The sequence below is a fragment of the Pseudophryne corroboree genome, chromosome 4 (assembly GCF_028390025.1).
Source record: "Pseudophryne corroboree isolate aPseCor3 chromosome 4, aPseCor3.hap2, whole genome shotgun sequence".
Classification (NCBI taxonomy): Eukaryota; Metazoa; Chordata; class Amphibia; order Anura; family Myobatrachidae; genus Pseudophryne; species Pseudophryne corroboree.
In genome coordinates this window covers 20,699,558-20,724,475 of record NC_086447.1, presented here as the reverse complement: position 1 = coordinate 20,724,475, position 24,918 = coordinate 20,699,558, and the positions used below count along the sequence as shown (strand labels likewise).

The 24,918-nt window shown below is 42.3% G+C and overlaps 9 non-coding genes across 9 annotated transcripts; all 9 read left to right on the top strand.

The window, feature by feature from the left end:
* Positions 1-521: 521 nt before the first annotated feature.
* Positions 522-603, top strand: TRNAS-CGA (transfer RNA serine (anticodon CGA)). The gene has a single exon. It is a non-coding gene; the product is annotated as a tRNA-Ser (tRNA).
* Positions 604-1,833: 1,230 nt separating this feature from the next.
* On the top strand, positions 1,834-1,915 carry TRNAS-AGA (transfer RNA serine (anticodon AGA)). The gene has a single exon. It is a non-coding gene; the product is annotated as a tRNA-Ser (tRNA).
* Positions 1,916-3,145: 1,230 nt separating this feature from the next.
* Positions 3,146-3,227, top strand: TRNAL-CAA (transfer RNA leucine (anticodon CAA)). The gene has a single exon. It is a non-coding gene; the product is annotated as a tRNA-Leu (tRNA).
* A 1,230-nt stretch (positions 3,228-4,457) lies between these two features.
* TRNAS-AGA (transfer RNA serine (anticodon AGA)) lies at positions 4,458-4,539 on the top strand. Its single transcript has one exon. It is a non-coding gene; the product is annotated as a tRNA-Ser (tRNA).
* Positions 4,540-5,769: 1,230 nt separating this feature from the next.
* TRNAL-CAA (transfer RNA leucine (anticodon CAA)) lies at positions 5,770-5,851 on the top strand. The gene has a single exon. It is a non-coding gene; the product is annotated as a tRNA-Leu (tRNA).
* Positions 5,852-7,081: 1,230 nt separating this feature from the next.
* Positions 7,082-7,163, top strand: TRNAL-CAA (transfer RNA leucine (anticodon CAA)). The gene has a single exon. It is a non-coding gene; the product is annotated as a tRNA-Leu (tRNA).
* A 1,230-nt stretch (positions 7,164-8,393) lies between these two features.
* Positions 8,394-8,475, top strand: TRNAS-AGA (transfer RNA serine (anticodon AGA)). The gene has a single exon. It is a non-coding gene; the product is annotated as a tRNA-Ser (tRNA).
* A 1,230-nt stretch (positions 8,476-9,705) lies between these two features.
* Positions 9,706-9,787, top strand: TRNAL-CAA (transfer RNA leucine (anticodon CAA)). Its single transcript has one exon. It is a non-coding gene; the product is annotated as a tRNA-Leu (tRNA).
* A 13,954-nt stretch (positions 9,788-23,741) lies between these two features.
* Positions 23,742-23,831, top strand: TRNAY-GUA (transfer RNA tyrosine (anticodon GUA)). The gene is given in 2 exon segments: positions 23,742-23,778; positions 23,796-23,831. It is a non-coding gene; the product is annotated as a tRNA-Tyr (tRNA).
* Positions 23,832-24,918: the final 1,087 nt, after the last annotated feature.

The window sequence follows — 24,918 nt, the reverse complement described above, 5'->3', positions numbered from 1 at the left end:
TCAAACTATTAGTGATATTTTCCAAATGATTAAACATGACAATTTGTGTGATAAAGCAACACAGGAATAAGTAGTTGAATCTCTTTTGTGTAGTCAAATAATTTTTCATTTTGTTTTGAAAGTTGATAATGTTTAAAATTAACGCTCAATCATTTTAATAGCATGTAATATCAAAGATGTACTATAATGGAATCCTTCGATAGCTCAGCTGGTAGAGCGGAGGCTATAGAGGAAATTGGTACAGAAATCCTTAGGTTGCTGGTTCAATTGTGGCTCGAACGATGATGCTTTTGATAAACTTAGATGTCAGTACTGACATTTAACATACCCAAAACTATACCAAGTATAAAGCATTCTCCAAGTTATATTTTAAAAATCATTAACGCAGGCCACTGTGGTCAGGATTAAATTCCCATAGAAATCATCTCTGATACAATATTACTTCAGTCATCCTCACAGCCTGAAATGAAGTAGCTCAACCCATAGAGAAACTTTTGTGAAAACATCATACTGCATGAGAGGTAGTCGTGGCTGAGAGGTTAAGGCGATGGACTCGAAATCCATTGGGGTCTCACTGCGTGGGTTCAAATCCTGCCGACTACAACCACATGGTTGTTTTATTTTTCAGAAAATTTGCTAAAAGCTTGAAACCAGTGATGCTCAGGGTGAGTCAGGAACTGGCACATCAAAATCTTTAGGATGCCTGCCTGTTCTTTCTTTCTCTATCCGTCATTCTCCTCCTCTACTTGAGACTGAGCCCAGGAATCTCATCAGCCATACTAATTAGCATTTATTAATTACAAATGCATTTTGAATGTCAAATTTGTAAGAAAGTATTGTACATTTAGCAAAATATCAAATTAATTTGAAAGAAAATGATGTCCACTCAATGTAAAAAGATCTTTGTTTACTTTCAGTGCACAACATTTTACTTTCAAATCGTGTCAGATGACTTTCAGTGCTTATTATTATATCATTAACCTCTCCTTTATTAAAAATTGTGCTTTAATGCAAAAAAAGAAAAATAATTGTCTGTGCATACTCTCATGTAGCACAATTATCTTCACTAGCTCAAAAGGGCCGCTCATTGTCCAAAATGGATTGTCAAATCAGAACAAACAATGGAAATATCCCCATCATTCCTGGAACACATGATTAGTTTACAAAACAAGCAAAATTCAAAAGAGTGTAGAAGGTTTGATAGGCTCAAGCATCTCTAATCTTTATGTAAGTTTGGCTACACTAAAAAATTAATTGAAAGTGCTTTCCAAACTAGCTCTGTAGCCAGTTGATAGTAATTGCACAAATATAAGTCAAACTATTAGTGATATTTTCCAAATGATTAAACATGACAATTTGTGTGATAAAGCAACACAGGAATAAGTAGTTGAATCTCTTTTGTGTAGTCAAATAATTTTTCATTTTGCTTGGAAAGTTGATAATGTTTAAAATGAACGCTCAATCATTTTAATAGCATGTAATATCACAGGTGTACAATAATGGAATCCTTCGATAGCTCAGCTTTTGGAGCGGACGACTGTAGAGCAAGTTGGTACAGAAATCTTTAGGTCGCTGGTTCAATTCTGGCTCGAAGGATGAAGCTTTGATAAACTTAGATGTCAGTACTGACATTTTACAAACCCATAACTATACCAAGTATAAAGCATTCTCCAAGTTATATTTTAAAAATCATTAACGCAGGCCACTGTGGTCAGGATTAACTTCCCATGGAAATCATCTGTGATACAATATTACTTCAGTCATCCTCACAGCCTGAAATGATTAGCTCAACCCATAGAGAAACTTTTGTGAAAACAGCACATTACATGAGAGGTAGTCGTGGGCGAGTGGTTAAAGCGATGGACTAGAAATCCATTGGGGTCTCCCCGCGCAGGTTCAAATCCTGCCGACTACGAGCACATGTTTGTTTTATTTTTCAGAAAATTTGCTAAAAGCTTGAAACCAGTGATGTTCAGGGTGAGTCAGGAACTGGCGTATCAAAATCTTTAGGATGCCTGCCTGTTCTCTCTTTCTCTATCCCACATTCTCCTCCTCTCTTTGAGACTGAGCCCAGGAATCTCAGCAGCCATACTAAGTAGCATTTATTAATTACAAATGCATTTTGAATGTCAAATTTGTAAGAAAGTTTTGTACATTTAGCAAAATATCAAATTCATTTGAAAGAAAATGATGTCCACTCAATGTAAAAAGATCTTTGGTTACTTTCAATGCACAACATTTTACTTTCAAATTGTGTCAGATGACTTTCAGTGCTAATTATTATATCATTAACCTCTCCTTTATTAAAAATTGTGCTTTAATGCAAAAAAAGAAAAATAATTGTCTGTGCATACTCTCATGTAGCCCAATTATCTTCACTAGCTCAAAAGGGCCGCTCATTGTCCAAAATGGATTGTCAAATCAGAACAAACAATGGAATATCCCCATCATTCCTTGAACACTTGATTAGTTTACAAAACAAGCAAAATTCAAAAGAGTGTAGAAGGTTTGATAGGCTCAAGCATCTCTAAACTTGATGTAAGTTTGGCTACACTAAAAAATCTATTGAAAGTGCTTTCCAAACTAGCGCTGTAGCCAGTTGATAGTAATTGCACCAATATAAGTCAAACTATTAATGATATTTTCCAAATGATTAAACATGACACTTTGTGTGATAAAGCAACACAGGAATAAGTAGTTGAATCTCTTTTGTGTAGTCAAACCATTTTTCATTTTGTTTTGAAAGTTGATAATGTTTAAAATTAACGCTCAATCATTTTAAAGTACGTAATATCAAAGATGTACTATAATGGAATCCTTCAATAGCTCAGCTGGTAGAGCGAAGGACAATAGTAGAGATTGGTACAGAAATCCTTAGGTTGCTGGTTCAATTTCGGCTCAAATTATGATGCTTTTGATAAACTTAGATGTCAGTACTGACATTTTATAAACCCCAAACTATACCAAGTATAAAGCATTCTCCAAGTTATATTTTAAAAATCATTAACGCAGGCCACTGTGGTCAGTAATAACTTCCCATGGAAATCACCTCTGATACAATATTACTTCAGTCATCCTCACAGCCTGAAATGAAGAAGCTCAACCCATAGAGAAACTTTTGTGAAAACATTACATTTCATGAGAGGTAGTTGTGGCCGAGTGGTTAAGGTGATGGACTCAAAATCAATTGGGGTCTCCCCGCACAGGTTCAAATCCTGCCGATTACGACCACATGGTTGTTTAATTTTTCAGAAAATTTGCTAAAAGCTTGAAACCAGTGATGTTCAGGGTGAGTCAGGCACTGGCACATCAAAATCTTTAGGATGCCTTCCTGTTCTCTCTTTCTCTATCCCCCATTCTCCTCCTCTCCTTGAGACTAAGCCCAGGAATCTCAGCAGCCATACTAAGTAGCATTTATTAATTACAAATGCATTTTCAATGTCAAATTTGTAAGAAAGTTTTGTACATTTAGCAAAATATCAAATTCATTTGAAAGAAAATGATGTCCACTCAATGTAAAAAGATCTTTGTTTACTTTCAGTGCACAACATTTTACTTTCAAATCGTGTCAGATGACTTTCAGTGCTAATTATTATATCATTAACCTCTCCTTTATTAAAAATTGTGCTTTAATGCAAAAAAAGAAAAATAATTGTCTGTGCATACTCTCATGTAGCACAATTATCTCCACTAGCTCAAAAGGGCCGCTCATTGTCCAAAATGGATTGTCAAATCAGAACAAACAATGGAAATATCCCCATCATTCCTGGAACACATGATTAGTTTACAAAACAAGCAAAATTCAAAAGAGTGTAGAAGGTTTGATAGGCTCAAGCATCTCTAATCTTTATGTAAGTTTGGCTACACTAAAAAATTAATTGAAAGTGCTTTCCAAACTAGCTCTGTAGCCAGTTGATAGTAATTGCACAAATATTAGTCAAACTATTAGTGATATTTTCCAAATGATTAAACATGACAATTTGTGTGATAAAGCAACACAGGAATAAGTAGTTGAATCTCTTTTGTGTAGTCAAATAATTTTTCATTTTGCTTGGAAAGTTGATAATGTTTAAAATGAACGCTCAATCATTTTAATAGCATGTAATATCACAGGTGTACAATAATGGAATCCTTCGATAGCTCAGCTTTTGGAGCGGACGACTGTAGAGGAAGTTGGTACAGAAATCTTTAGGTCGCTGGTTCAATTCTGGCTCGAAGGATGAAGCTTTGATAAACTTAGATGTCAGTACTGACATTTTACAAACCCATAACTATACCAAGTATAAAGCATTCTCCAAGTTATATTTTAAAAATCATTAACGCAGGCCACTGTGGTCAGGATTAACTTCCCATTTAAATCATCTCTGATACAATATTACTTCAGTCATCCTCACAGCCTGAAATGATTAGCTCAACCCATAGAGAAACTTTTGTGAAAACAGTACGTTACATGAGAGGTAGTCGTGGGCGAGTGGTTAAAGCGATGGACTAGAAATCCATTGGGGTCTCCCCGCGCAGGTTCAAATCCTGCCGACTACGAGCACATGTTTGTTTTATTTTTCAGAAAATTTGCTAAAAGCTTGAAACCAGTGATGTTCAGGGTGAGTCAGGAACTGGCGTATCAAAATCTTTAGGATGCCTGCCTGTTCTCTCTTTCTCTATCCCACATTCTCCTCCTCTCCTTGAGACTGAGCCCAGGAATCTCAGCAGCCATACTAAGTAGCATTTATTAATTACAAATGCATTTTGAATGTCAAATTTGTAAGAAAGTTTTGTACATTTAGCAAAATATCAAATTAATTTGAAAGAAAATGATGTCCACTCAATGTAAAAAGATCTTTGGTTACTTTCAATGCACAACATTTTACTTTCAAATTGTGTCAGATGACTTTCAGTGCTAATTATTATATCATTTACCTCTCCTTTATTAAAAATTGTGCTTTAATGCAAAAAAAGAAAAATAATTGTCTGTGCATACTCTCATTAAGCACAATTATCTTCACTAGCTCAAAAGGGGCGCTCATTGTCCAAAAGGGATTGTCAAATCAGAACAAACAATGGAATATCCCCATCATTCCTTGAACACTTGATTAGTTTACAAAACAAGCAAAATTCAAAAGAGTGTAGAAGGTTTGATAGGCTCAAGCATCTCTAAACTTGATGTAAGTTTGGCTACACTAAAAAATCTATTGAAAGTGCTTTCCAAACTAGCGCTGTAGCCAGTTGATAGTAATTGCACCAATATAAGTCAAACTATTAATGATATTTTCCAAATGATTAAACATGACACTTTGTGTGATAAAGCAACACAGGAATAAGTAGTTGAATCTCTTTTGTGTAGTCAAACCATTTTTCATTTTGTTTTGAAAGTTGATAATGTTTAAAATTAACGCTCAATCATTTTAAAGTACGTAATATCAAAGATGTACTATAATGGAATCCTTCGATAGCTCAGCTGGTAGAGCGAAGGACTATAGAGGAGATTGGTACAGAAATCCTTAGGTTGCTGGTTCAATTCCGGCTCAAATTATGATGCTTTTGATAAACTTAGATGTCAGTACTGACATTTTATAAACCCCAAACTATACCAAGTATAAAGCATTCTCCAAGTTATATTTTAAAAATCATTAACGCAGGCCACTGTGGTCAGTATTAACTTCCCATGGAAATCACCTCTGATACAATATTACTTCAGTCATCCTCACAGCCTGAAATGAAGAAGCTCAACCCATAGAGAAACTTTTGTGAAAACATTACATTGCATGAGAGGTAGTTGTGGCCGAGTGGTTAAGGTGATGGACTCAAAATCAATTGGGGTCTCCCCGCACAGGTTCAAATCCTGCCGATTACGACCACATGGTTGTTTAATTTTTCAGAAAATTTGCTAAAAGCTTGAAACCAGTGATGTTCAGGGTGAGTCAGGCACTGGCACATCAAAATCTTTAGGATGCCTTCCTGTTCTCTCTTTCTCTATCCCCCATTCTCCTCCTCTCCTTGAGACTAAGCCCAGGAATCTCAGCAGCCATACTAAGTAGCATTTATTAATTACAAATGCATTTTCAATGTCAAATTTGTAAGAAAGTTTTGTACATTTAGCAAAATATCAAATTCATTTGAAAGAAAATGATGTCCACTCAATGTAAAAAGATGTTTGGTTACTTTAAATGCACAACATTTTACTTTCAAATCGTGTCAGATGACTTTCAGTGCTAATTATTATATCATTAACCTCTCCTTTATTAAAAATTGTGCTTTAATGCAAAAAAAGAAAAATAATTGTCTGTGCATACTCTCATGTAGCCCAATTATCTTCACTAGCTCAAAAGGGCCGCTCATTGTCCAAAATGGATTGTCAAATCAGAACAAACAATGGAATATCCCCATCATTCCTTGAACACTTGATTAGTTTACAAAACAAGCAAAATTCAAAAGAGTGTAGAAGGTTTGATAGGCTCAAGCATCTCTAAACTTGATGTAAGTTTGGCTACACTAAAAAATCTATTGAAAGTGCTTTCCAAACTAGCGCTGTAGCCAGTTGATAGTAATTGCACCAATATAAGTCAAACTATTAATGATATTTTCCAAATGATTAAACATGACACTTTGTGTGATAAAGCAACACAGGAATAAGTAGTTGAATCTCTTTTGTGTAGTCAAACCATTTTTCTTTTTGTTTTGAAAGTTGATAATGTTTAAAATTAACGCTCAATCATTTTAAAGTACGTAATATCAAAGATGTACTATAATGGAATCCTTCAATAGCTCAGCTGGTAGAGCGAAGGACAATAGTAGAGATTGGTACAAAAATCCTTAGGTTGCTGGTTCAATTCCGGCTCAAATTATGATGCTTTTGATAAACTTAGATGTCAGTACTGACATTTTATAAACCCCAAACTATACCAAGTATAAAGCATTCTCCAAGTTATATTTTAAAAATCATTAACGCAGGCCACTGTAGTCAGTAATAACTTCCCATGGAAATCACCTCTGATACAATATTACTTCAGTCATCCTCACAGCCTGAAATGAAGAAGCTCAACCCATAGAGAAACTTTTGTGAAAACATTACATTTCATGAGAGGTAGTTGTGGCCGAGTGGTTAAGGTGATGGACTCAAAATCAATTGGGGTCTCCCCGCACAGGTTCAAATCCTGCCGATTACGACCACATGGTTGTTTAATTTTTCAGAAAATTTGCTAAAAGCTTGAAACCAGTGATGTTCAGGGTGAGTCAGGCACTGGCACATCAAAATCTTTAGGATGCCTTCCTGTTCTCTCTTTCTCTATCCCCCATTCTCCTCCTCTCCTTGAGACTAAGCCCAGGAATCTCAGCAGCCATACTAAGTAGCATTTATTAATTACAAATGCATTTTCAATGTCAAATTTGTAAGAAAGTTTTGTACATTTAGCAAAATATCAAATTCATTTGAAAGAAAATGATGTCCACTCAATGTAAAAAGATCTTTGTTTACTTTCAGTGCACAACATTTTACTTTCAAATCGTGTCAGATGACTTTCAGTGCTAATTATTATATCATTAACCTCTCCTTTATTAAAAATTGTGCTTTAATGCAAAAAAAGAAAAATAATTGTCTGTGCATACTCTCATGTAGCACAATTATCTCCACTAGCTCAAAAGGGCCGCTCATTGTCCAAAATGGATTGTCAAATCAGAACAAACAATGGAAATATCCCCATCATTCCTGGAACACATGATTAGTTTACAAAACAAGCAAAATTCAAAAGAGTGTAGAAGGTTTGATAGGCTCAAGCATCTCTAATCTTTATGTAAGTTTGGCTACACTAAAAAATTAATTGAAAGTGCTTTCCAAACTAGCTCTGTAGCCAGTTGATAGTAATTGCACAAATATTAGTCAAACTATTAGTGATATTTTCCAAATGATTAAACATGACAATTTGTGTGATAAAGCAACACAGGAATAAGTAGTTGAATCTCTTTTGTGTAGTCAAATAATTTTTCATTTTGCTTGGAAAGTTGATAATGTTTAAAATTAACGCTCAATCATTTTAATAGCATGTAATATCACAGGTGTACAATAATGGAATCCTTCGATAGCTCAGCTTTTGGAGCGGACGACTGTAGAGGAAGTTGGTACAGAAATCTTTAGGTCGCTGGTTCAATTCTGGCTCGAAGGATGAAGCTTTGATAAACTTAGATGTCAGTACTGACATTTTACAAACCCATAACTATACCAAGTATAAAGCATTCTCCAAGTTGTATTTTAAAAATCATTAACGCAGGCCACTGTGGTCAGGATTAACTTCCCATTTAAATCATCTCTGATACAATATTACTTCAGTCATCCTCACAGCCTGAAATGATTAGCTCAACCCATAGAGAAACTTTTGTGAAAACAGTACGTTACATGAGAGGTAGTCGTGGGCGAGTGGTTAAAGCGATGGACTAGAAATCCATTGGGGTCTCCCCGCGCAGGTTCAAATCCTGCCGACTACGAGCACATGTTTGTTTTATTTTTCAGAAAATTTGCTAAAAGCTTGAAACCAGTGATGTTCAGGGTGAGTCAGGAACTGGCGTATCAAAATCTTTAGGATGCCTGCCTGTTCTCTCTTTCTCTATCCCACATTCTCCTCCTCTCCTTGAGACTGAGCCCAGGAATCTCAGCAGCCATACTAAGTAGCATTTATTAATTACAAATGCATTTTGAATGTCAAATTTGTAAGAAAGTTTTGTACATTTAGCAAAATATCAAATTAATTTGAAAGAAAATGATGTCCACTCAATGTAAAAAGATCTTTGGTTACTTTCAATGCACAACATTTTACTTTCAAATTGTGTCAGATGACTTTCAGTGCTAATTATTATATCATTTACCTCTCCTTTATTAAAAATTGTGCTTTAATGCAAAAAAAGAAAAATAATTGTCTGTGCATACTCTCATTAAGCACAATTATCTTCACTAGCTCAAAAGGGGCGCTCATTGTCCAAAAGGGATTGTCAAATCAGAACAAACAATGGAATATCCCCATCATTCCTTGAACACTTGATTAGTTTACAAAACAAGCAAAATTCAAAAGAGTGTAGAAGGTTTGATAGGCTCAAGCATCTCTAAACTTGATGTAAGTTTGGCTACACTAAAAAATCTATTGAAAGTGCTTTCCAAACTAGCGCTGTAGCCAGTTGATAGTAATTGCACCAATATAAGTCAAACTATTAATGATATTTTCCAAATGATTAAACATGACACTTTGTGTGATAAAGCAACACAGGAATAAGTAGTTGAATCTCTTTTGTGTAGTCAAACCATTTTTCATTTTGTTTTGAAAGTTGATAATGTTTAAAATTAACGCTGAATCATTTTAAAGTACGTAATATCAAAGATGTACTATAATGGAATCCTTCGATAGCTCAGCTGGTAGAGCGAAGGACTATAGAGGAGATTGGTACAGAAATCCTTAGGTTGCTGGTTCAATTCCGGCTCAAATTATGATGCTTTTGATAAACTTAGATGTCAGTACTGACATTTTATAAACCCCAAACTATACCAAGTATAAAGCATTCTCCAAGTTATATTTTAAAAATCATTAACGCAGGCCACTGTGGTCAGTATTAACTTCCCATGGAAATCACCTCTGATACAATATTACTTCAGTCATCCTCACAGCCTGAAATGAAGAAGCTCAACCAATAGAGAAACTTTTGTGAAAACATTACATTGCATGAGAGGTAGTTGTGGCCGAGTGGTTAAGGTGATGGACTCAAAATCAATTGGGGTCTCCCCGCACAGGTTCAAATCCTGCCGATTACGACCACATGGTTGTTTAATTTTTCAGAAAATTTGCTAAAAGCTTGAAACCAGTGATGTTCAGGGTGAGTCAGGCACTGGCACATCAAAATCTTTAGGATGCCTTCCTGTTCTCTCTTTCTCTATCCCCCATTCTCCTCCTCTCCTTGAGACTAAGCCCAGGAATCTCAGCAGCCATACTAAGTAGCATTTATTAATTACAAATGCATTTTCAATGTCAAATTTGTAAGAAAGTTTTGTACATTTAGCAAAATATCAAATTCATTTGAAAGAAAATGATGTCCACTCAATGTAAAAAGATGTTTGGTTACTTTAAATGCACAACATTTTACTTTCAAATCGTGTCAGATGACTTTCAGTGCTAATTATTATATCATTAACCTCTCCTTTATTAAAAATTGTGCTTTAATGCAAAAAAAGAAAATAATTGTCTGTGCATACTCTCATGTAGCCCAATTATCTTCACTAGCTCAAAAGGGCCGCTCATTGTCCAAAATGGATTGTCAAATCAGAACAAACAATGGAATATCCCCATCATTCCTGGAACACTTGATTAGTTTACAAAACAAGCAAAATTCAAAAGAGTGTAGAAGGTTTGATAGGCTCAAGCATCTCTAATCTTGATGTAAGTTTGGCTACACTAAAAAATCTATTGAAAGTGCTTTCCAAACTAGCTCTGTAGCTGTCACGATCCGGGTATCTGGACGCCATTTCTTACCCATCAGATGCCTCCTAAGGCTGGCTCAGCGCTCCAGGACCGGATCCCATCTGTTATCCAGATGTGTACATTCCTGTATCCTCTCCTGTCACTCTGGGACACTGTCACAGTAAACGCCATATTACACCTGGCATGGCGTCTCCCGCGGCCTCCGCCGCCGTCCCTGAACTTCTGCATGCAGAGTGTCTGAGTGGCGATTACGTCAGCCGCGGCCTCCGCTGTGTCCGCGTGGTTGGATGTGCATCTGTCAGCCTGGCGCCTCCTGTCTCCAGTGGCCGGCGCCGCCATTGCTGTTTTCATTACCACATGGATTACAAACCAAACTTCCCTCCAAGTGTCTGCATGGGCGCAGCCATCTTGGATTCTGTCAGCTGATCATTTACTCCAATCTGTTGTCAGTATTGTTAATCTGCATAATTGCCTAGCCAATCCCTTCCTTGCTGCAGGTATAAATACACTGTGCCTGAGCAAGGAAGGCGTCAGTGCTTTGGTTGTCAAACCTAGTTCCTGTTTGTCTCTCTCCTGTGATTGTCTTCCAGGTTCCAGCTCCTGTCTCAAGACTTCCACCATAGAGACCCGCACCAGCATTCCACCTGCGGTGTAGCCTGACTCTCCGATCCATTGTGGATTCATCTGTTTCCAGCTACAACATTACCTGCTTCCAGCCCAGCTTCCAGCAGAGTACAGCTTCTCTTAAAGGGCCGGTGTCCTTTTTACACTTTACCACTCTCCACCGGTATTATTATTTCTCCGCTCTCAAGTTCTACATTTCATTCATATTGCATCGCTTTCAAGCTTCATTTATTATTTAACTGGTTCCAGCCAGTATCCACTCCGTGCTAACAACAGTCTGGTTCCAGCCAGTATCCACAGCAGCCATTTTATCTTCAGCAACCCAGCTTTTCCTGGAACACCAGCTGGTACAATCCTGGGTTATCTCCATTGCTACAGTCGGGCCTGGTAAGGACTTTCCATCTAGAAGATTATAAGAACTATCTCACACTACCAGTGCCCTGTGGCTCCTGCCATCCTGTAGTACCCAGGAACTGTATTTATTCTTTGCTGACTTTTACGTTTTCTTTTACTGCTGCTGTGTTGCGGAGTTGTCATAATAAACATCATTGACTTTTATCCAAGTTGTCGTGGTCACGCCTTCGGGCAGTTATTATTCATGTTACTTACATGTCCAGGGGTCTGATACAACCTCCCAGGTTCCGGTACATCTCAGCCCCTACAACTGAGGCTGCCTCCCGTCAGCTCAGGCCCTCAGTTGTGACAGTAAGCACTGACCTAATGAATCCAGCCGGAGACCAGGATCAAGCGGCCAGGCCGATGCAAGAACTGGCAGCCCGACTAGAACATCAGGAGGCTGCACAGGGCCACATCATCCGCTGTCTCCAGGATTTCTCTACTCGGCTGGATGGGATTCAGACAACTCTCCGTGGATCAGGCGCGTCTGGTGCGTCAACCACAGTGACTCCAGCTATAACCCCACCCACCTTACCAATTTCTGCTCCACGTCTTCATCTTCCAACGCCAGCAAAATTTGACGGATCTCCAAGATTCTGCAGGGGATTTCTCAACCAGTGTGAGATTCAGTTTGAGCTACAACCTGGCAATTTTCCCAGTGACCGTACAAAAATTGCCTACATTATTTTTCTTCTCAGTGGCTCAGCCCTTGATTGGGCATCACCGTTATGGGAGAGGTCCGACACCCTGCTATCTTCCTACACTGCCTTCGTGTCAACATTCAGGCGCATCTTCGACGAGCCAGGCCGGGTAACCTCAGCTTCATCCGAGATTCTCCGTTTACGCCAGGGGTCACGTACTGTAGGACAATATCTGATACAGTTCCAGATCCTGGCATCCGAACTGGCATGGAACGACGAGGCCCTGTATGCTGCATTCTGGCATGGCTTATCTGAGCGTATTAAAGATGAGTTAGCTACCAGAGACTTACCCTCTAAGTTAGATGAGCTAATCTCACTCTGCACGAAAGTTGATTTACGTTTCAGAGAGAGAGCAACTGAGCGTGGAAGATCATCTGCTCCAAAATCTTCTGCTCCTCCTCCTCGCCAACTGTCACCAACTAAAGATGAGCCCATGCAAATTGGCCGTTCCCGTTTAACTCCTGCTGAGCGCCGAAGACGTCTCTCTGAGTCTCTCTGTCTTTATTGTGCAGCTCCGTCTCACACCATTAATGCCTGTCCCAAACGTCCGGGAAACTCCAAATCCTAGCTCGCCAAGGAGAGGGCCGGCTAGGAGTAATGATCTCCTCTCCATCTCCTCAAGATTGTAATCTCCCAGTCTCGCTTCAAGTTGCTCAACCTTATCGGAACGTCATTGCCCTCCTTGATTCCGGAGCAGCTGGGAACTTTATTACCGAAGCCTATGTTAAACGGTGGTCCCTACCCACCGAGAGACTTCCTTCGTCCATTTCTTTAACTGCCGTGGATGGCAGCAAAATTTTTGATGCAGTTATTTCTTTAAGGACTCTACCAGTTCGTCTGAGAGTGGGAGTTCTTCATTCCGAACTTATTTCTTTTTTAGTGATTCCAAGAGCCACACATCCTGTGGTCCTGGGCCTTCCATGGCTCCGTCTTCACAATCCTACAATTGATTGGACGACTACGCAAATCCTGGCATGGGGTTCCTCCTGTGCTGAGACATGTTTGTTTAAAGTATTGCCTGTCTGTTCTTCCTCCCCCAGGTCGTCTGATGTTCCACCTCCTCCATATCAAGATTTCACGGATGTGTTCAGTAAAGCTTCTGCTGATATCCTTCCTCCTCATAGAGAATGGGACTGCCCGATTGATCTCGTTCCAGGGAAGGTTCCACCTCGAGGCCGAACTTATCCGTTGTCTCTGCCTGAGACGCATTCTATGGAGGAATACATTAAAGAGAACCTAGCAAAGGGGTTCATTCGACCTTCTTCTTCCCCAGCCGGCGCAGGCTTCTTTTTTGTAAAAAAGAAAGATGGTGGTCTGCGGCCGTGCATCGACTACAGAGGTTTGAACGACATTACCATCAAGAACCGTTATCCTTTACCCCTGATTACTGAGCTCTTTGACAGAGTTAGCGGAGCTACCATCTTTACAAAGCTGGACTTGAGAGGTGCGTACAATCTCATCCGGATCCGTGAGGGTGACGAGTGGAAGACCGCCTTTAACACCCGTGACGGACATTATGAGTACCTCGTCATGCCCTTCGGATTGAGCAATGCTCCAGCTGTCTTCCAGCATTTTGTCAATGAGATCTTCAGAGACATTCTATACCGTCATGTCGTGGTCTATCTAGACGATATCCTCATTTTTGCCAACGATTTAGAGGAACATCGTTTTTGGGTTAAAGAGGTTCTGTCCCGTCTCCGTGTCAATCATCTCTATTGCAAATTAGAGAAATGCGTCTTTGAAGTCAAGTCCATTCCGTTTCTAGGGTACATTGTGTCCGGTTCCGGACTAGAGATGGATCCTGAGAAACTACAAGCAATCCAAAATTGGCCGGTACCCTTAACCCTCAAAGGGGTCCAGAGGTTCTTAGGGTTCGCCAACTATTACCGAAAGTTTATACGAGACTTTTCCACCATTGTGGCGCCTATTACTGCTTTCACTAAGAAGGGTGCTAACCCGTCCAAGTGGTCTGAAGAAGCCATGCAAGCATTTCATCTTTTAAAACAAAGGTTCATCTCTGCGCCTGTTCTGAAACAGCCTGACATCGACTCTCCTTTCATCTTAGAGGTGGATGCCTCCTCCGTTGGAGTAGGAGCGGTGTTATCTCAGAGGGCTAAAGATGGCCATTTACACCCTTGCAGTTTCTTCTCCCGGAAGTTCTCTCCAGCTGAGCGCAACTATGCCATTGGCGACCAGGAGTTGCTAGCCATCAAGCTCGCTCTAGAAGAGTGGAGGTATCTGTTGGAGGGAGCTTCTCATTCAATCACCATACTTACAGACCACAAGAACCTTTTATATCTGAAAGGCGCACAATGTCTCAACCCTCGTCAGGCCAGATGGGCACTTTTCTTTTCCAGGTTCGATTTTAAACTCCAGTTCTGTCCGGGCTCTCAGAATCGCAAGGCCGATGCCCTTTCCCGCTCATGGGAGCAAGAAAATGAGTCAGAGTCTTCAGACAAGCATCCTATTATAAATCCGTTGGCATTCTCCACGGTAGGGATGGACTCTACGCCCCCATTGTTAGGCGCCGAGGGTCCGCCCGTCAGTGCGGCCCGGCGCCTAGCAACTAGGGACGCCGCAGGCAGACAGCCGCCGGCTCCCTAGCAACGCTAGACGCCGGGCGCACGGAGCCGCTCTGACCATAGCAACGGGGACGCCACTGTCGGACCGCGTTCCCCGTTGCTAGGTCTAATGAATCAGGTCAAATTGCATCCTGGCCGTGCAGCATGCAGCTGCACGGCATAATTAACATTACCCTGTCTGGATCCGGATTGGAGGGGTTCTAAATAAAAGCACTCTCAGGACTTCTCACAGACGCCGGTGTTAGCTTCCTGTTGCTGTGTCTGTTACAGAGAGTTTCCAGTCCTGCTCCATCCGGTTGTTCCTGTCCTCAGTGATCCAGTACTCGGAATTTGTCATCTTTCCTGGAGTCCTACCGAGCACCTTTAACATCCAGTGGTGTTCGTGAGTCGCGGCGTAGCCGTGTGTTGCGGCTTGACCGCTTACTATTTATTATTTAGTTTTATTGTGTTCCGGAGCTTTTGCGGAGGATTCCGCTCCCACTGGTCCACTCTGGTATCCAGCGGTGCTGGATAGGAGTAACGGATCAGTGGATCTTTGGTTGTCCTTTTCACTGGCGGTTTGTCCGCACATACTTTTGGTTAAGTTAGATAGCTTGTAACCCCTGGTCTGGTTGCTTAGTCAGAGGGCCCCTTGTTATCACCCTGTCTCGGATTTCCCTTTGTCTCCCATTAAGACCTGAGGGGGCATCGGGGTTGGGCAGACATAATCCGCCCTTCGAACGCGGCTGCCATGGGCTCAAGCAACCATAGTCTCGCAGGGGATTTCTGATAACACGGGCGAGACAACGGAGTTAGGGCGCCAGGGGTTACTAGGCTTTCCTGCTCCCGTAACCAGCATATCTTTCCAGTACTCAGACCTCTGCCATAAGATCTCATCTGGTCTGGAGTACGGGAATCATAACATTAACACCGGCCAGACTAAAATTTAAAATTAACAGGAGTTAATTTTTTCCCTTATTCAGTTGGGAGATTTTGTCAGCTTCATGAATCCCACCGGTGTTGGGCCAAATCCTGGCCAGCTTTTAGTTAGCCAGATCCAAGAGCTTACTCAGATGGTTCAGGATCTGTCCCTTCGGGTGAGGTCACAGGAAGATCTGTTACGGACTTCCCCGAGGGTCATTCCTGAACCAAAAATGCATCTGCCTGACCGTTTTTCTGGGGATAGAAAGCAGTTTTTTAATTTTAAAGAGTCTTGTAAACTGTATTTTCGTTTAAGACCAGTATCCTCAGGTACGGAATCTCAGCGGGTAGGAATTATTATTTCTCTGCTACAGGGGGATCCTCAGACCTGGGCTTTTGGTTTAAAGACAGACGATCCAGCTTTATTGTCTGTAGACACCTTTCTGGGGTCCTTAGGGCTTTTGTATGACGACCCTGATAGAGAGGCATCCGCCGAGAGTCAGTTGCGTGCTCTCAGACAGGGTAGGAATCCCGCAGAGATTTATTGTACAGAGTTTCGCTGTTGGTCGAACGACTGTGGATGGAATGACCCAGCCTTGCGCAGTCAGTTTCGCCTCGGCTTATCCGAGTCTATAAAAGACAGTCTCCTTCAGTATCCCGCTCCTGAGACTCTCGATAAACTCATGGAGCTCTCTATTAAGATTGATCGTCGTCTCAGAGAGCGGAGGGCTGAAAAAGGAGCATCTGTCGGGTCTACTCCTTGTGTTTTTTCCATTCCTGTGGACATAGAGGAGCCCATGCAGATAGGCCTCTCCAAACTGTCTCCAGAAGAAAGAACCAGAAGGCAAAATTCTGGTCTTTGTTTATACTGTGGGGGTAAGGGACATTTTGCCCGTAGTTGTCCGAACAAGTCGGGAAACGCCTCGACCAAGTGAGTTGTGAGGGGGTTCACTTTGGTCTACAGCTTATCTCCTCAAATAATTCACTGTTGGTTCCAGCTAAAGTTTCCTTTGGCAGCCTCTGTTCTTCGGTCTCGGCTTTTGTGGACAGTGGAGCTGCAGGGAACTTTATGGATTTAACATGGGCCAAGGCCTTAGGTATTCCTCAGTTAGCCTTGGGTAGGTGTATCACCATGCATGGTTTAGATGGGAGTCCCTTGTCCAATGGGGTTATTTCTCTCTGTACACCTTCTGTTCTACTTTCGGTAGGAGCTCTGCATTCTGAAAAGATTGAGTTTTTCCTTACCCATTGCCCAGCAGTTCCTGTGGTTCTGGGTCACCCTTGGCTGGCCTTTCATAATCCCATCATTGATTGGCAGTTGGGGGAGATCTTACAATGGGGTACCATCTGTAATAAGGAATGTATTACGCTTCCCATCAGAATTGCTGCTGTCATTCCCGCACCCATTCCTGTGGTATACCAGGATTTTGTTGATGTATTTTCCAAGGGCAATGCGGATATTCTGCCTCCCCATAGGCCTTATGATTGTTCTATTGAGTTAATTCCTGGTGCCACTTTGCCTAAGGGAAGGTTATATGCATTGTCCGGACCTGAAACTGTGGCCATGAATGAGTATGTTAAAGAAAGCCTAGGGAAAGGATTTATCAGGCCATCTAAATCCCCTTTAAGTGCAGGCTTCTTCTTCGTGGAGAAGAAGGATGGATCACTCAGACCTTGCATCGACTTTAGAGCCTTGAATAAAATCTCTGTAAAGAATACTTACCCTTTGCCGCTGATTTCTGTCCTCTTTGATCAGCTACGTTCGGCGGTGATTTTTTCTAAGATTGACCTGAGAGGAGCATATAACCTCATCAGAATCAAGTCAGGGGATGAGTGGAAAACGGCATTCAGTACTCAGTCAGGCCACTATGAGTATCTGGTTATGCCTTTCGGCCTGTCCAACGCTCCGGCAGTTTTCCAGGATCTCATTAACGATGTGCTCCGTGAATTTCTTGGAAAATTCGTTGTAGTCTACTTAGACGATATTTTGATATATTCTGACTCTATAGAACAACATGTTACCCAGGTGCGTCAGGTTCTAAAAAAATTACGTGAAAATCACCTATATGCCAAGCTGGAGAAGTGTGAATTTCATGTCACGGAGGTATCCTTTTTAGGGTACATTATTTCCCCTCGGGGATTCTGTATGGAACCAAAGAAGCTCCAAGCCATCCTTAGTTGGGCGCAACCCACCAATTTAAAAGCAATTCAGCGCTTTTTAGGGTTTGCAAATTACTATAGAAGATTTATTCACTCTTTCTCTGACCTAGTTGCTCCCATTGTGGCACTGACTAAGAAGGGAGCAGATCCTACCAACTGGTCACGTGATGCGGAGTTATCTTTTCAGGCCTTGAAACAAGCCTTTGTCTCAGCCCCTGTCCTCAGACATCCCAACCCAGAATTGCCTTTCATTGTTGAGGTCGATGCCTCGGAGGTTGGAGTAGGGGCTATCCTGTCTCAGAAGGATCCGGATTCCCTAGAATTACATCCTTGTGCCTTCATGTCCAGGAAATTCTCATCTGCTGAATCCAACTACGATGTTGGTAACCGGGAATTACTGGCTATTAAATGGGCTTTTGAGGAGTGGAGGCATTGGCTTGAAGGAGCCACTCATACCATTTCAGTTTTGACTGATCACAAAAATCTTCAATACATTGAATCAGCCAAACGGCTTAATGCCCGGCAAGCTCGTTGGGCTTTATTTTTTACTCGTTTCAAGTTCATTATCACCTTCAGGCCAGGTTCCAAGAATACCAAGGCAGATGCCCCATCACGCAGTTTTCTTCCAGTTCAAGACAACAGTCCTGTTACTCCCATACTTCCGTCTTCAGTCATTCGGGCAGGCCTCACACAAGATTTATTTACCCAGTTGAAGCAGCTTCAACATCAAGCTCCTGGTAATACTCCTGCTGGTCGTCTTTATGTCCCCGAGTTTTTGAGAGCAACGGTTTTGACAGAGTTTCACGATAGCAAAGTTGCCGGGCATCCGGGGATCGCTAAGACTTTTGAATTAGTTTCCCGCTCGGTATGGTGGCCTGGTCTTTCCAAAGACATTAAGGAGTTTGTTTTTTCTTGTCAGGTCTGTGCACAGCATAAGGTTCCCCGTTCCTTGCCTATCGGTCAACTTATGCCCTTGAATGTTCCTCTTAGGCCATGGTCTCATATTTCCATGGATTTTGTGGTGGACCTCCCTCTGTCAGCCGGATGCCGAGTCATATGGGTGGTAGTGGACCGTTTTAGCAAAATGGCCCATTTTATTGCTCTTCCCCGATTGCCATCTGCCCAGGGATTGGCAGTCTTGTTCCTCCGCCATGTTTTCAGACTCCATGGGTTACCCACTGATATTGTTTCTGATCGGGGTCCACAATTCATTGCACAATTTTGGAAGTCTTTTTGTGCCTCATTGAAGATGAAATTATCTTTAACGTCTGGCTACCATCCCCAATCCAATGGGCAGACTGAGCGAGTCAATCAATCATTAAAACAATATTTGCGTTTGTACTCGGCCAAACTCCAAAATGACTGGTCTGAGTTTCTTCCGTTAGCAGAGTTTGCTTACAACAATGCCTGTCATTCCTCCACCAATGTATCTCCATTTTTTACAGTTTTTGGTTTTCACCCTAGAGCTAATTCCTTTTTTCAACATTCCTCTGTCTCCTCACTGACCTTGACCTCTCATCTCAAACTCATTTGGAGAAAAGTGCACCTGGCTCTCAGAAAAGCGGCATTTCGGGAGAAAAATTTTTCTGACAGGCTCCGGCGGCCGTGCACTTTCAAAGTTGGAGATAGGGTATGGTTGTCGACTCGCAACATTAAACTTCGACAAACCTCAGCCAGATTGGGTCCTAAATTTATTGGACCATTTCAAATTATCAAAAAAGTCAATCCAGTGGCTTTCCGGTTACGGTTACCAAAAACTTTACGGATCGGAAATACCTTCCATTGCTCCTTGTTAAAACCTTATGTTTCGTCCAGTAAATTTCCTCGCAAGATCTCTCAGGGGAAATCACCAATAGACGTACAGGGTCAGCAGGAGTTCTTAGTGGAGAAGGTTCTCGATTCCAAGTTGTCCCGGGGTCGGCTTTATTTTTTGGTGCATTGGAGAGGTTATGGTCCAGAGGAAAGGTCTTGGGTCCTGGATGAGGATCTCCATGCCCCGAGGCTCAAAAGGGCGTTTTTTCGAGAATTTCCTCAGAAGCCTGGCCTTAGGGGTTCCTTGACCCCTCCTCAAGGGGGGGTACTGTTAGGCGCCGAGGGTCCGCCCGTCAGTGCGGCCCGGCGCCTAGCAACTAGGGACGCCGCAGGCAGACAGCCGCCGGCTCCCTAGCAACGCTAGACGCCGGGCGCACGGAGCCGCTCTGACCATAGCAACGGGGACGCCACTGTCGGACCGCGTTCCCCGTTGCTAGGTCTAATGAATCAGGTCAAATTGCATCCTGGCCGTGCAGCATGCAGCTGCACGGCATAATTAACATTACCCTGTCTGGATCCGGATTGGAGGGGTTCTAAATAAAAGCACTCTCAGGACTTCTCACAGACGCCGGTGTTAGCTTCCTGTTGCTGTGTCTGTTACAGAGAGTTTCCAGTCCTGCTCCATCCGGTTGTTCCTGTCCTCAGTGATCCAGTACTCGGAATTTGTCATCTTTCCTGGAGTCCTACCGAGCACCTTTAACATCCAGTGGTGTTCGTGAGTCGCGGCGTAGCCGTGTGTTGCGGCTTGACCGCTTACTATTTATTATTTAGTTTTATTGTGTTCCGGAGCTTTTGCGGAGGATTCCGCTCCCACTGGTCCACTCTGGTATCCAGCGGTGCTGGATAGGAGTAACGGATCAGTGGATCTTTGGTTGTCCTTTTCACTGGCGGTTTGTCCGCACATACTTTTGGTTAAGTTAGATAGCTTGTAACCCCTGGTCTGGTTGCTTAGTCAGAGGGCCCCTTGTTATCACCCTGTCTCGGATTTCCCTTTGTCTCCCATTAAGACCTGAGGGGGCATCGGGGTTGGGCAGACATAATCCGCCCTTCGAACGCGGCTGCCATGGGCTCAAGCAACCATAGTCTCGCAGGGGATTTCTGATAACACGGGCGAGACAACGGAGTTAGGGCGCCAGGGGTTACTAGGCTTTCCTGCTCCCGTAACCAGCATATCTTTCCAGTACTCAGACCTCTGCCATAAGATCTCATCTGGTCTGGAGTACGGGAATCATAACACCCATCAGGGAAAAGTTTTGTGAAACCGATGCTAAGGAAGAAGCTCATGCATTGGGCCCATGCTTCCCGTTTTGCCGGACATACAGGTATCCAAAAAACCCTGGAGTTTATCTCTAGGTCCTATTGGTGGCCAACTCTGAAAAAGGACGTCTTGGAGTTTATTGCATCTTGCCCAAAGTGTGCTCAACATAAGGTATCCTGCCAGTCGCCTGCGGGGCAACTGGTTCCACTATCTGTTCCCCGTCGACCTTGGACCCATTTGTCGATGGATTTTATTACAGATTTACCCATGTGCAACAAGTTCAATACCATCTGGGTGGTAGTTGACCGGTTCACCAAGATGGCACATTTCATTCCTCTCACCGGTCTTCCGTCAGCTTCCAAGTTGGCTCAAGTATTCATACAAGAGATCTTCCGACTCCACGGTCTTCCTGAAGAAATTATCTCTGATCGAGGAGTTCAATTCACAGCCAAATTCTGGCGAAGTTTATGTCAAGTCCTTCAAGTCAAGCTAAAGTTTTCCACGGCTTACCATCCTCAGACCAATGGTCAAACCGAGAGGGTGAATCAGGACTTGGAGGCCTTCCTCCGCATCTATGTGTCCTCCTCTCAAGATGACTGGGTTCAATTACTTCCCTGGGCCGAGTTCTGTCATAACAACCAGTATCATTCTTCATCTGCTTCAACACCATTCTTCACTAACTTTGGATTCCACCCTAAAGTCCCTGAGTTCCAACCGCTTCCAGCAACTTCTGTTCCCGCAGTGGATATCACCTTGCATCAGTTTGCCAATATCTGGAAGAGCGTACGATCAGCTCTGCTCAAGGCATCGTTCAGGTACAAGAAGTTTGCGGATAAGAAGCGTCGAGCAGTTCCTGCTCTCAAGGTGGGTGATCGGGTATGGTTATCCACGAAGAATTTGAGGTTAAGAGTTCCCAGTATGAAGTTTGCACCTCGCTATATCGGTCCTTTCAAGATTGAACAAGTCATCAATCCTGTTGCTTACAGACTTCAGTTGCCTCCCTTCTTAAATATACCCAGGACATTCCATGTTTCCCTGTTGAAACCGCTGATCTTGAATCGGTTTCATTCCTCACTTCCTCCAACTCCGAAAGTCCAAACTCAACGAGGCGTTGAGTATGAAGTAGCCAAGATCTTGGACTCACGTCACCGTTACGGTCAACTACAATATCTTATTGACTGGAAGGGTTATGGCCCTGAGGAACGTTCATGGACCAATGCTTCTGATGTCCATGCTCCTGCCTTGGTCCGGAGATTCCATTCCAAGTTTCCTCAAAAGCCAAAAGAGTGTCCTGGGGCCACTCCTAAAGGGGGGGTGCTGTCACGATCCGGGTATCTGGACGCCATTTCTTACCCATCAGATGCCTCCTAAGGCTGGCTCAGCGCTCCAGGACCGGATCCCATCTGTTATCCTGATGTGTACATTCCTGTATCCTCTCCTGTCACTCTGGGACACTGTCACAGTAAACGCCATATTACACCTGGCATGGCGTCTCCCGCGGCCTCCGCCGCCGTCCCTGAACTTCTGCATGCAGAGTGTCTGAGTGGCGATTACGTCAGCCGCGGCCTCCGCTGTGTCCGCGTGGTTGGATGTGCATCTGTCAGCCTGGCGCCTCCTGTCTCCAGCGGCCGGCGCCGCCATTGCTGTTTTCATTACCACATGGATTACAAACCAAACTTCCCTCCAAGTGTCTGCATGGGCGCAGCCATCTTGGATTCTGTCAGCTGATCATTTACTCCAATCTGTTGTCAGTATTGTTAATCTGCATAATTGCCTAGCCAATCCCTTCCTTGCTGCAGGTATAAATACACTGTGCCTGAGCAAGGAAGGCGTCAGTGCTTTGGTTGTCAAACCTTGTTCCTGTTTGTCTCTCTCCTGTGATTGTCTTCCAGGTTCCAGCTCCTGTCTCAAGACTTCCACCATAGAGACCCGCACCAGCATTCCACCTGCGGTGTAGCCTGACTCTCCGATCCATTGTGGATTCATCTGTTTCCAGCTACAACATTACCTGCTTCCAGCCCAGCTTCCAGCAGAGTACAGCTTCTCTTAAAGGACCGGTGTCCTTTCTACACTTTACCACTCTCCACCGGTATTATTATTTCTCCGCTCTCAAGTTCTACATTTCATTCATATTGCATCGCTCTCAAGCTTCATTTATTATTTAACTGGTTCCAGCCAGTATCCACTCCGTGCTAACAACAGTCTGGTTCCAGCCAGTATCCACAGCAGCCGTTTTATCTTCAGCAACCCAGCTTTTCCTGGAACACCAGCTGGTACAATCCTGGGTTATCTACATTGCTACAGTCGGGCCTGGTAAGGACTTTCCATCTAGAAGATTATAAGAACTATCTCACACTACCAGTGCCCTGTGGCTCCTGCCATCCTGTAGTACCCAGGAACTGTATTTATTCTTTGCTGACTTTTACATTTTCTTTTACTGCTGCTGTGTTGCGGAGTTGTCATAATAAACATCATTGACTTTTATCCAAGTTGTCGTAGTCACGCCTTCGGGCAGTTATTATTCATGTTACTTACATGTCCAGGGGTCTGATACAACCTCCCAGGTTCCGGTACATCTCAGCCCTTACAACTGAGGCTGCCTCCCGTCAGCTCAGGCCCTCAGTTGTGACAGTAGCCAGTTGATAGTAATTGCACAAATATAAGTCAAACTATTAGTGATATTTTCCAAATGATTAAACATGACAATTTGTGTGATAAAGCAACACAGGAATAAGTAGTTGAATCTCTTTTGTGTAGTCAAATCATTTTTCATTTTGCTTGGAAAGTTGATAATGTTTAAAATGAACACTGAATCATTTTAATAGCACGTAATATCACAGGTGTACGATCTTGGAATCCTTCGATAGCTCAGCTGGTAGAGCGGAGGACTGTAGAGGAAATTGGTACAGAAATCCTTAGGTCGCTGGTTCAATTCTGGCTCGAAGGATGAGGATTTTGATAAACTTAGATGTCAGTACTGAAATTTTACAAACCCAAACTATACCAAGTATAAAGCATTCTCCAAGTTATATTTTAAAAATCATTAACGCAGGCCACTGTGGTCAGAATTAACTTCCCATGGAAATCATCTCTGATACAATATTACTTCAGTCATCCTCACGGCCTGAAATGAAGTAGCTCAACCCATAGAGAAACTTTTGTGAAAACATCACATTGCATGAGCGGTAGTTGTGGCCGAGTGGGTAAAGCTATGGACTAGAAATCCATTGGGGTCTCCTCGCCTAGATTCAAATCCTGCTGACTACGACCACATGGTTGTTTTATTTTTCAGAAAATTTGCTAAAAGCTTGAAACCAGTGTTGCTCAGGGTGAGTCAGGAACTGGCACATCAAAATATTTACTATGCCTGCCTGTTCTCTATTTCTCTATCCCACATTCTCCTCCTCTCCTTGAGACTAAGCCCAGGAATCTCAGCAGCCATACTAAGTAGCATTTATTAATTACAAATGCATTTTGAATGTCAAATTTGTAAGAAAGTTTTGTACATTTAGCAAAATATCAAATTCATTTGAAAGAAAATGATGTCCACTCAATGTAAAAAGATCTTTGATTACTTTAAATGCACAACATTTTACTTTCAAATCGTGTCAGATGACTTTCAGTGCTAATTATTATATCATTAACCTCTCCTTTATTAAAAATTGTGCTTTAATGCAAAAAAAGAAAAATAATTGTCTGTGCATACTCTCATGTAGCACAATTATCTTCACTAGCTCAAAAGGGCCGCTCATTGTCCAAAATGGATTGTCAAATCAGAACAAACAATGGAATATCCCCATCATTCCTGGAACACTTGATTAGTTTACAAAACAAGCAAAATTCAAAAGAGTGTAGAAGGTTTGATAGGCTCAAGCATCTCTAATCTTGATGTAAGTTTGGCTACACTAAAAAAATCTATTGAAAGTGCTTTCCAAACTAGCTCTGTAGCCAGTTGATCATATTTGCACAAATAAAAGTCAAACTATTAGGGATATTTTCCAAATGATTAAACATGACAATTTGTGTGATAAAGC